Raw genomic sequence first — 11179 nt, 5'->3', positions numbered from 1 at the left:
ACCTTCCTCCCCCTCTTCTTGAACTATAGCATGTCCATCTTCATCTCCTAAACACAACTCATCCTCATTCACCCCATAGGGTCTAAAATCTCTTGATCAACTTGCAAAAGGTAAACATTGAGATTTTTACATTTATGAGTGGGATTCCACTTCTCATCACAGTGACAACAAAGTCCCCTCCTCCTTTTCTCATCCATCTGAGAAGAGAAAACCTTTTTAACTGGTATAAGACTTCTCTACACTATGGTACTATCCACCCTCTTTTCTTGCTGGATCTTGCCTCCACTCAACCCATTATTTTTCCAAGATTACCTAGAAGCTCATAAGTACTCTTCTTGAATCATTGCAAGACCAAAGGCTGCATTCAAATTGATAGGATTGAGCATTCGAACAGGCAATCGAATCTCATCCTTCAATCTACTCATAAAATAGCTTAATTTGAGCCTATCTGATGGTCCCTTGAGCCTATTGGATAAAGACTCAAACTGTGCCTTGTAACTGGCCACAGTGGAAGTTTGCTTAAGACGAGTCAAAGCTTCTATGGGATCATCATAAGCTGTAGGCCCAAACCTGACCAGGAGGGCCTTTACAAATGAATCCCAACTATTGAAATACCCCCATCCACAGCATCTTGATACCACACGAGGGCCTCACCCTCCATGTGATAAGAGGACATAAGAAGCCTCTAATTCAAGGAAATCTAGTGGAACTCAAAATACTGCAAGCAAAAGGATTTGTTCCCTCAAAGTGAGGAAAGTCCAATCTGACTCCCCGAGGCAAAGAACCCCCAAAAGAACCAGAATTACGCTGGTGAGATTCAATTAAAGATTCCTCTAGTTGCTTACGCATTCCTTCTTGTTGCCATAAAGACTCTTATTGTTGTGCCTTCATTGTCGTCGCTATTGTTGCCCTTGTACTATCCACCATGAGAGGATCGCCCAGCTGATTCCACTTGTAATGGTCTTTCTGGATTAAGAACCCAGTGATGTACAGGAACAAAAGGAAAAAGGCAATAAATTGAGAACCCAGAAAGAACACAAGATCAAAACCAAGAAATCGACTTTTGATTCCCTAAGAGAGATTTTCGAGTAATCTCCAAACTCCTTACAAACAATGAAAGTCACTTCGTAATTTTTCCAGTCCCCTTCCATTTACAAGAGTTTGTTATTTATACTAAGGCTACTCAGTAAAACGCAGCCATTTAATACAACTAATCAAGTTAAAGCAACGGCTATTTACAATTGCCAAAACGCCCTGTATCATTAAACGCAACGCACCGCTTCAAGTAGCTCTTTCACTTCTTCAGGCTTAAACGCAACGCACCGTTTCAATCTTCAAATAACCGTTAATCTTCAAATAGCCATTAAGCCCACAATTCCTTCATACTTGCTACTGCTTCCCACTGCTTCTTCAGAAACTTACCATGACAAATTCTTCTACAAACCTTTCTAAAGGAGAGCCATTACATACACGGTGGCATGGTCGTTGCAGCAATGTGGAAGGGCGGCTCGATGGCTACTAATGCAACGGGCTAGAAAAATAGAGGGGCACAAGGAGGTTTGTAGCACTGGGCACTATCTTACGGTGGTGCATGGTGGCAGAGGGAGGAGACGGCAGCAATAGGGTGGCTGAAGAGGGCAGCAGCGGCAACAACGTGGAGAAAAACTGGGGCTGATGGTGTGGAGGTGGTGAAAATAGACATGCATGAAATGAAGAACGAACGTGAGTCGTGATCAAAATCGTGCATGAAGAGGAGTCTGGGTCTCACGGCTTGGGCTTTTTGGTCCATTTCACAAATTGGGCCCATGACTGGTAGTGAAAATAAATAAATAAATGGGTTCTTCCCTAAGTTTTGGGCCTCGACTCATCTTAAAAGAAATACACTTGTTCAATAAATCCCTCGGCCTATAAAAAGATTTTACAACTGACCCAAAAATATTTAAGGAAATCACTGAAATAGCAAGCCCAAAAATTCGATATTCACCAAAATATAATTTGGCCCACAACCAATATATAAAAAAAAAATAGCACTTAAAAATTAACTGGGCTCTTCATACGTATAAATCCAAAAACAAAAATTTTAGAGAACGACTTGTTGCTGAACTCGAGTGTTACAGACCCCGCCCAAGTGATAGTAACGGGGGTCTATCTTGGTTAATAGTTATTTCTATTTTGGAGATGTACTATTTAGTCAGATGACAATTCATGTTTGGTCTGTAGTGTCAGGATGTAGGAAATGAATATATATTACTATGTAATATTATGTGGAAAGTAATGCTAACATATGGATATTTGTATTTTAATGGATGAAAAAATTTCCAGTTTAGATCTCTAGTACAAATATCAATTGGTATTTGACTAAACATTTACTTATTCTGTTGTGATATATATATATATATACATGTCTATTTTGCTTACATGTGCACTTATAAAAATTGCATGCCTATTGCTGATCTAAAACTGGGATGTTGCCGACCGACTGGCACCTTGGCACCAAAGATTTTCGCCAGGTCCTTTACCAAAAAACGGGGCGTCACACTACGTAAACCAATCGTTTGGTCGCCTTGCCTGTTGGTTGTCAGGCATACTATATGCTAGGTCGCCTAGCGTGTTAATCCCTCTACTCACCAGGTTTTGGGTCCCCTTGCCCTTTCCTTAGGCTCACACTTAAAGTGGGCTTGGCCGAATTCCCAACACTTCATATACTTGCTAGAAACTTAAAAGACCTTCTCAATCTCTTTATTTCGTTATATTTAATGAAGAGAAATAAGGGCAATTATATGAGCTAAAGAGCAATCATGAGGTAATTCTAGATTAAGGACTCGTACTTAAGTAAAAACCATCTAATCGGAAGATGAAATATCAGTAAAAATCAGTACTTAAGTAATTTTAGTCGCATGCACGATTCTATATATAATAGGATGAGAGTACTATCTCTTCCATACCTTTAAATTACCTAATAATTTTTCATATATAGGCTAAGACCTATTAGGACATTCACGTCAGTAATTCTAAAATTCTCACACCATTTTGATCTATACTTTTATGAAGTTATTATGACCTCTTGTTACACCAAATGTATTTCGGTCCCTATTACCCTAAATTACCAAAAAGAGATTTCTACTAGCTCCTTCCTAGCTAAAAGCCGTTGAGTCTTTGAACAGCACCAACTGTAAAATATGACTTATTGTAATAACCGGGCCCAAGCCCAAGCCCAAGCTCAAGTCCACGAGAACCCAGCCTTTGAAATTTTGAAACGGCACCATTTTGGTTAGTTTTGTCCTTCCTCTTTATTTCTTTTCCCCAAAATCTTCTCCTTCCTGTTGGTTATCCCCTAATATTTTCCCCCCATCCCTCATCCCCGCTACATACTCCCACTCCCCTACCAGTTATTTCCATGTCGTTCTTCCCTCTCGCTCAAATTCTCAAAACAAACTAACTCTCACTCTCTTGCCCTCTTTATGATTTTCTGTCCTTAGAGGTTTTTTGTTGAAAGTGTGTGGATTGTGGATTTTGGGTTGTTGCCAAGAGTCCTCACACCCAGTAAGATCCCTTCTCTCTCTCTCTCTCTCTCTCTCTCTCTCTCTCTCTCTCTCTCTCTCTCATCTTCTCTTCCTTTCCCTCACATCTCCGATTTGTGGTGACAGTAGCACCTTCGCAGGATACTCTCCACCTCTGTTTGCTCCCAGTCGCCGTACATCACGCACGAAACCACACTAGTAATTCTCATTGCCTTGGCCTACATCTCTCTTTAATTCTTCTCCTTATTATATCTCATTCACTAGTTTCTTTCCTCCCTCTAGGAATTTAGGCAATGACGGAACTAGGCCATGACAGATTAAGGCCATCAGAAACAACCTCTTCAAGGAGTTTTCTTTTCTGCATAATCTGATTCCAGGTGAGCCCCTTTATTATCTTGCTTTGAGTTTTCTATCCCTCCAGTTTTTGCCCCACACTCGTTCTCACAGGTCCCGTAATTGGGAATGCTATGCTAGGCCACCTATGAGGGAACATGATGATTTCATGGTTATTAGGCCCATGGACCCACGACAATAAATTCTTGTTTCTTAGTTGAATGAGTCAATTGCAAATAATCAATCTGATACCAGAAGTTGTTGGTCTACAGATTAACGTGTGAAGTTGTTGAGACATGTCTTTAATTTCGGTCTGTTATTTAATTCCAAGTATTTCGGCAGCATGTTCCAGTCAGTTATTTAATTCCCTATAAGTAGGCAAATATTTTGCCAAGTCAGTAGAGTCATTTGTCTATAAGTATTGTTTGCATCAATAAAAATAGACAAATTATTCAAGTCAACTAATATCTCTGGAGAGTGATCTTCTCAAACGGATCAAGTCCTATCCAATCTATTAATATCCTATTATTTTATCCTAACATTGGTATCAAGAGCTGGTGCATCCATGGCTGAGGGTAATGTCAGTACTAGTTATTCCCAGTTAGCCGACTCATTAGCCACTTTAAAGCAGGTCCAAGAGACGCATGAAAGACAACAAGCACACCTGCAACAAACTGTGGAAGGATTAGCACAACAAGTGAAAGTTGTAGCTTCTAATTTAGATCTACTTTTGAAGCATGGAGGAAAGAAAGTGGACGCTGAAAACAATGTCGTGCTTGCACACTCTTTGAATCCTCTATTTGAAGATACTTGTGGCATTCAAACCAAAACAATTTGCTTGGAGTTTTCCACGTTTGATGGAGCTGACCCTAACGGTTGGTTGTATCGAGCCAATCAATTTTTTAAATACCATCAACCACACCCACAGCACCATGTTTTATTAGCTTCCATTCATATGGAAGGCAAAGCCTTGATGTGGTTCCAGGAACTAGAAGCGGCTGGTGCATTCACAAATTGGGAAGTATTTGAACATGCCTTGCTTACTCGTTTTGGGCCATCCGTTTATGAAGATGCCATGGAGGCCCTCACAAAGCTGCAACAAACAACGATGGTGGAAGCTTACAAATCTGACTTTGAGCATCTTTCAAATCAACTCCATGGATTGGCTGAATCTTACAAACTCAGCTGTTTCTTGGGTGGATTACGTGAAGATATTCGATATATGGTGCACACGATGAGGCCAACTTCATTATTGACTGATTGGCATCGCTAAGATGCAAGAAAAAAAATGTGGCAGCACTAAAGCAAATTGTTCGCATTCCCAAGGGATTGTGCTATAATTGTGATGACAAGTGGGGTCCTGGCCACCGATGCAAATTAGCCAAGATTTTTATTATGGAATGTGCAGATTCCGATGAAGAAGATGTGGTTTCATGCCCTACCAATCTTCTCAAAGCAAGAGAGTCGAGTTCAAAGCTTATAAGCCTCGAACTTGATGCCAAAGAACCTGAACCAACAATCTCCATCCATGCTCTTGTTGGTTCTCCAAACCCAAGAACCATGAGGCTTTTTGGCTCTATTGGCGGTGTACGAATTGTCGTGTTGATCGACACCAGAAGCACCCACAATTTTGTTGATCCCTCAATTGTAACAAAGGCACAATTACCTCTATGCCATACACTGGGGTTGACAGTCAAGGTAGCAAATGGTGAAGTTGTCTGCAGCGAAGGACTTACGCAATCTGAAGTTTTTCAGATGCAAGGTATTCACTTTCGTATAGAATTTTTTGTCCTCACCTTGGGTGGTTGTGATGTGGTCTTAGGTGTTCAATGGCTGAAAACTCTTGGGCCAATTCTCTGGGATTTTTTGAAGTTATCTATGGCTTTTACTTGCAAGGGCAGCAAGGTGACGCTTCAAGGCCTTACTCCTTCTGCATTCACATTGGTGGAAGGTGACGACTTTGGGAAGGCAGCTAAAATGGACAAAAGAGGTATGGTGTTACACTTAATTGAGAGTCCTAAATTCCCCACCACTGCTACTCAAATTCACCCCAAACTCCAGCCTCTTTTAGACACTTTTCAATCTGTTTTTCAGACTCCTACTGGTTTACCACTGACCCGCACTCATGATCACCATATTGATCTCCATGAAGGAACCAAACCAGTTTTCACTAGGCCTTACCGTTACCCATATTTTCAAAAAACTGAAATTGAAAAGTTAATCACAGAAATGCTCACTACTGGGGTTATTCGACCTAGCCAAAGCCCATTTGCATCACCAGTTTTATTGGTACGTAAACAAGATGGAAGTTGAAGATTGTGTGTTGAATATAGGACTCTAAATAAAGAGTCTATTAAAGCCAAATTTCCAATTCCTATTGTCGATGAACTACTTGATGAATTACACGGGGCCACTATTTTTTCCAAACTTGACCTTCGTTCGGGATACCATCAAATCAGAGTTTTTCCTAGTGATGTCCCAAAAACAACCTTCCACACCCATGATGGCCATTATGAATTCCTAGTTATGCTATTCAGCTTGACTAATGCCCCCGCTACCTTTCAGAGTTTAATGAATGAAATTTTCCGCCCCTATCTCTGTAAGTTCCTTTTGGTTTTTTTTTTTATGATATTTTAGTCTACAGTAAATCTATGGATGAACATATTCATCACTTGAAACTAGTTCTTGAGACTTTGCGCCAAAATCAACTCTGTGCTAAACTTTCAAAGTGTAGTTTTGGTTGCAATAAAATTAAATATCTTGGTCATTTCATATCTAAAGAAGGCGTGCAAGCCGATCCCTCCAAAATAGAGTCTATGCTCAAATGGCCTTTTCCTAGTACTCTAAAGTCACTTCATGGTTTCCTAGGCCTTACGGGATATTATCAGAAGTTCATTAAAAATTATGGCATCATTGCAGCCCCATTGACAGCCTTACTTCATAAGAACAATTTCAATTGGTCCGACGAAGCCATGGTCTCATTTCAAGACCTCAAAAGGGCTGTAACATCACCTCCTGTTTTAGTGCTTCCTAATTTTTCTAAACCTTTTACAATTCAGTGTGATGCATCAAGTTATGGCATTGGAGCAGTTCTCTTACAGCAAGGCAAACCAATTGCTTTTATGAGTCAAGCATTGAAAGGAAAGGCTCTTGCACTTTCCACTTATGAAAAGGAATTGCTCGCTTTAGTCTTGGCAATTAAAAAGTGGTGACCCTATGTCATGGGATAGAAATTTTTGGTTCAAACTAACCAACAAAGTCTCAAATATTTGTTGGATCAACGTGTGGGTACTCCTGCTCAACAACGATGGCTCACTAAACTTTTGGGGTATGACTTTGAAGTGCACTACAAGAAGGGCAAAGAAAATTCTATTGCAGATGCATTATCCAGGAAGGATCATGGAGAACTCTCAGCTATTACACTTCCCTTAGCTTCTTGGTTATCTACTTTACGTTCTGAATATGCCACTACTCCGGAACTAATTAAATTGCAAGTCAATTTCGTAAAGGGAATCTCGATACTTCTATTTATTCCATGAAGGATGGACTAATTTTTTACAAAAATGAAATTTTTGTCGCTGCACAATCTCCTATGAGAGATATGCTTATGGAACTCATGCACTCCTGCCCTCTTGGAGGACAGTCTGGGTTCCACAAGACCTACCACAGATTGAAATCTGAATTTTATTAGAAAGGCATGTGTTGGGACATACGCACCTTCATTTTGGAGTGTGAAAATTGTCAAAGGAATAAATCTGAAAATATTCCTACACCTGGTTTGCTTCATCCTCTCCCAATTCCTGCTAAGGAATGGACTGATATTTCTATGGTATCGAAGGTCTACCTCTCTCTCATGGGTGTAGTGTTATTATGGTCGTTGTGGATCGACTCTCCAAGTATGCACATTTCATTGCTATATCTCATCCCTATACAGCTTCAAAAATAGCTACTATTTTTCTGGAGCACATATTTAAATTACATGGCATGCCTGCATCAATAGTCACAGACCGTGACCCCACTTTTACAAGCCTATTTTGGAAAGAAATGTTTAAGTTGCAGGGAACCACCTTGCAATTCTCTTCGGCTTATCATCCACAATCTGATGGCCAGACTGAGATCGTGAATAAAATTGTGGAACAATATCTACGAAGTTTTTCAGGTGCTAAACCCAGGGATTGGAAAAATTGGTTGGCTTTGGCTGAATGGTGATACAACACAAACATTCATACTTCCACAAAGCTAACACCTTTTGAGGTCGTCTATGGATACCCACCCCCCAAGCTTCTTCCATTTTCTCCAGGTACAACAAAACTACAAGTTGTTGAGGACACATTGCGCTCTAGGGATGACACACTACAATTATTACAACATAATCTTCACTTTGCCCAAGCTAGAATGAAGAAATATGCCGATATGAGAAGAACGGAGCGTGTATTTCAAATTGGGGATTTTGCCTATTTACGTTTACAACCCTATCAACAACAATCTGTAGTCACTCGGCGCAATCAGAAATTATCCCCTCGTTTCTATGGTCCCTATAAGATTCTCGAGAAATTAGGGACAGTAGCTTACCGATTGGAGCTTCCAGGTGACTCTAGGGTCCATCCCACCTTCCATGTCTCCAGCTTGAAGCCAAAGTTAGGTCGTCGCAACCTCCTCTCCACAAAGCTGCCACCAACTGCTGCAGATGGTTCACTTCGACTTGAGCCAGAGAAGCTTCTTCAACGCAGAATGGTGAAACAAAATAATGGCGTCGAAGTACTGGTTCAATGGAGAGGTCTCGCTCCTGAAGATGCTTCGTGGACAGATTATTACAAATTGAAGAAGGACTTTCCAGACCTTGTGGACAAGGTCGCCCAACGGGGGGGATTGTTACGGGTCAGGTCCCGTAATTGGGACTGCTATGCTGGGCCACCTATGAGGGAACATGATGATTTCATGGTTATTAGGCCCATGGACCCACGACAATAAATTCTTGTTTCTTAGTTGAATGAGTCAATTCCAAATAATCAATCTGATACCAGAAGTTGTTAGTCAACAGATTAACGTGTGAAGTTGTTGAGACGTGTCTTTAATTTCGGTCCGTTATTTAATTCCAAGTATTTCGGCAGCATGTGCCAGTCAGTTATTTAATTCCCTATAAGTAGGCAAATATTTTGCCAAGTCAGTAGAGTCATTTGTCTATAAGTATTGTTTGCATCAATAAAAATAGACAGATTATTCAAGTCAACTAATATCTCTGGAGAGTGATCTTCTCGAACAGATCAAGTCCTATCCAATTCATTAATATCCTATTATTTTATCCTAACATGCACTAAATTTCAGATTCATCATCTCGAGTGGTACTGTCGTCGAGATGTTTCCTAATCTTAAGACTTAAATATTGAAAGTATTTCCGGTTCACAGGGCATCACTTACGATACAGGACAGCATTGCTCCGCTCACTAACTCCATTGGCCTCCAACGAGATTAGGTATGATAACTAAAATATTAGACTTGTTGTTTGCACTGAAATGGGTTGATTATTATGACAGGTAGTTTGCTGGAAAAATGTTAGGAAATATATATTTGAAAGAAAAATGAAGCCTATAACTTGTGGGATTTATTATTAGATGGCAGTTTGGATTGTTGATGTTGTACAGGTTTGGGTTATGCATTGGCTGTTAGAGGTGACATTGGACTGTTTTGGATTTATATTTATGTTGTTGGGTTAGCGTATGGGCTATTTCGGGTTTAAGTGTGGACTGTTTCGGATTTTTATTCGGGCTATTGAGTGGATTTTGGTTGTTTTGGACATAAAGGTGTGCGTGCTGTGTAAGATGGTTGCTTGGGTTTGTAATTATGGTTATTTAGACTACGTGCGACTCTTTCGGATAGAGAATTGTTACTGGTGGGTGTTAACATTTGAGTTAATGTTGACGTTTGGGCTTGGCTATTGCATGGATGGATGTGTTGGATTCGTGACGATTATGGGCTGTCCTTATTTATATAAGGGCTACTAGAGTTGACTTGGATTTGCTTGAAATTTATATTTTTTATTGTTGGATGATGTGATAAGTTATGTGGCTGTTTGGGTTTGCATTGTGACTATGATTGAGTTGGTTTTGTTCGGTTAGTAGCGTGTTGATATAGTGGAGTTGTATGGATGTTCAGGACTGAAGTGTTTGTTGGTTGGGATTGTTTGAGACATGTGGGAGTGACATCTATGATAATATAAGTTGATCATGTGTGTGAGAAGGATTAGTTTGCAAATTATTTAATTGATCGACATACTGGGAGTAAATGAGGGTTGATTTATTGCTATAAATAGCTTGCGTAGGATTTGCCAATAAATTTAATTGCTTATAGAATTGTTTTATTCTATTCATAAGAGGGTGAAAATTTTTGGCTAACTAAGTATATATGCTAGTTTAGTTATTAACGTGTGCACAAATCTTATGATATAGGTTATCGTGACACGGCTAGATTACAATTCTAAAATGTAGAGAATACACTACAAGAGTCAGGTAAGCGGAGTTCTTATACTAGACTTTGCCTAAAAAGAAAATAAATTGAGATTGATTTTATGAAAAAAAAAATGCAAGTTATGTTTTGCAACGAAATGTGAAAACAATCTCAGTTATATGTTCTGCGTTAGTCATGAAATTTGTATAAAAGAGAAAATATTTTCTAGCATGACTAGTGTTGACATGAGTAATATTTCGACATATTGTTTCTGAAATATGAAAAGAGCAAATATGAAATATGAAAATTTTGTACATGTTATATGAAGATGTTATGAATTCGTTTTGAATACGAGGAAATGATATGAATATGTTCAGTACACTGTTTGATATGATATGCATTTGAAAAACGTTTGGTATGAATTTCTGATTCTATTATGATTCTGGTTCTGATATGATGATTCTAATTCTATTATATGGTTGGTATCAACATCTCTGATACGAGTATATCTATTTTGGAAACAAAGTAATTGTTCTGCGTATTCTTTCCTATGTGCACACTCAAGGCTCCGAGAATGAATAATGGAAAGTTTCACATTCTGATACTACCTGGTTTGGCCACCGGGAATAACACAACCCTACCATAGGGGTTAAATATGGTATATGATATGATATGATAAGATGAAGATGTTCAGTCATGTTATGCCAAAAGTCTTTGAATATGAACAGTTGGTTTTTGAATATGAATATTTTGAAAGGTCGCTCTGATATCCTGATAAAATGTTTTGAGATCTAGTGTAATACCTGAATCCTACTACGTAGGTCCTTACGTCATTTTTATTAATTCCTTAAGTTAAATACTTTGAGATAAAGATATTTTTA

The sequence above is a fragment of the Juglans microcarpa x Juglans regia genome, chromosome 6S (assembly GCF_004785595.1).
Source record: "Juglans microcarpa x Juglans regia isolate MS1-56 chromosome 6S, Jm3101_v1.0, whole genome shotgun sequence".
NCBI lineage: Eukaryota > Viridiplantae > Streptophyta > Magnoliopsida > Fagales > Juglandaceae > Juglans > Juglans microcarpa x Juglans regia.
This window is presented reverse-complemented; position numbering follows the sequence as displayed.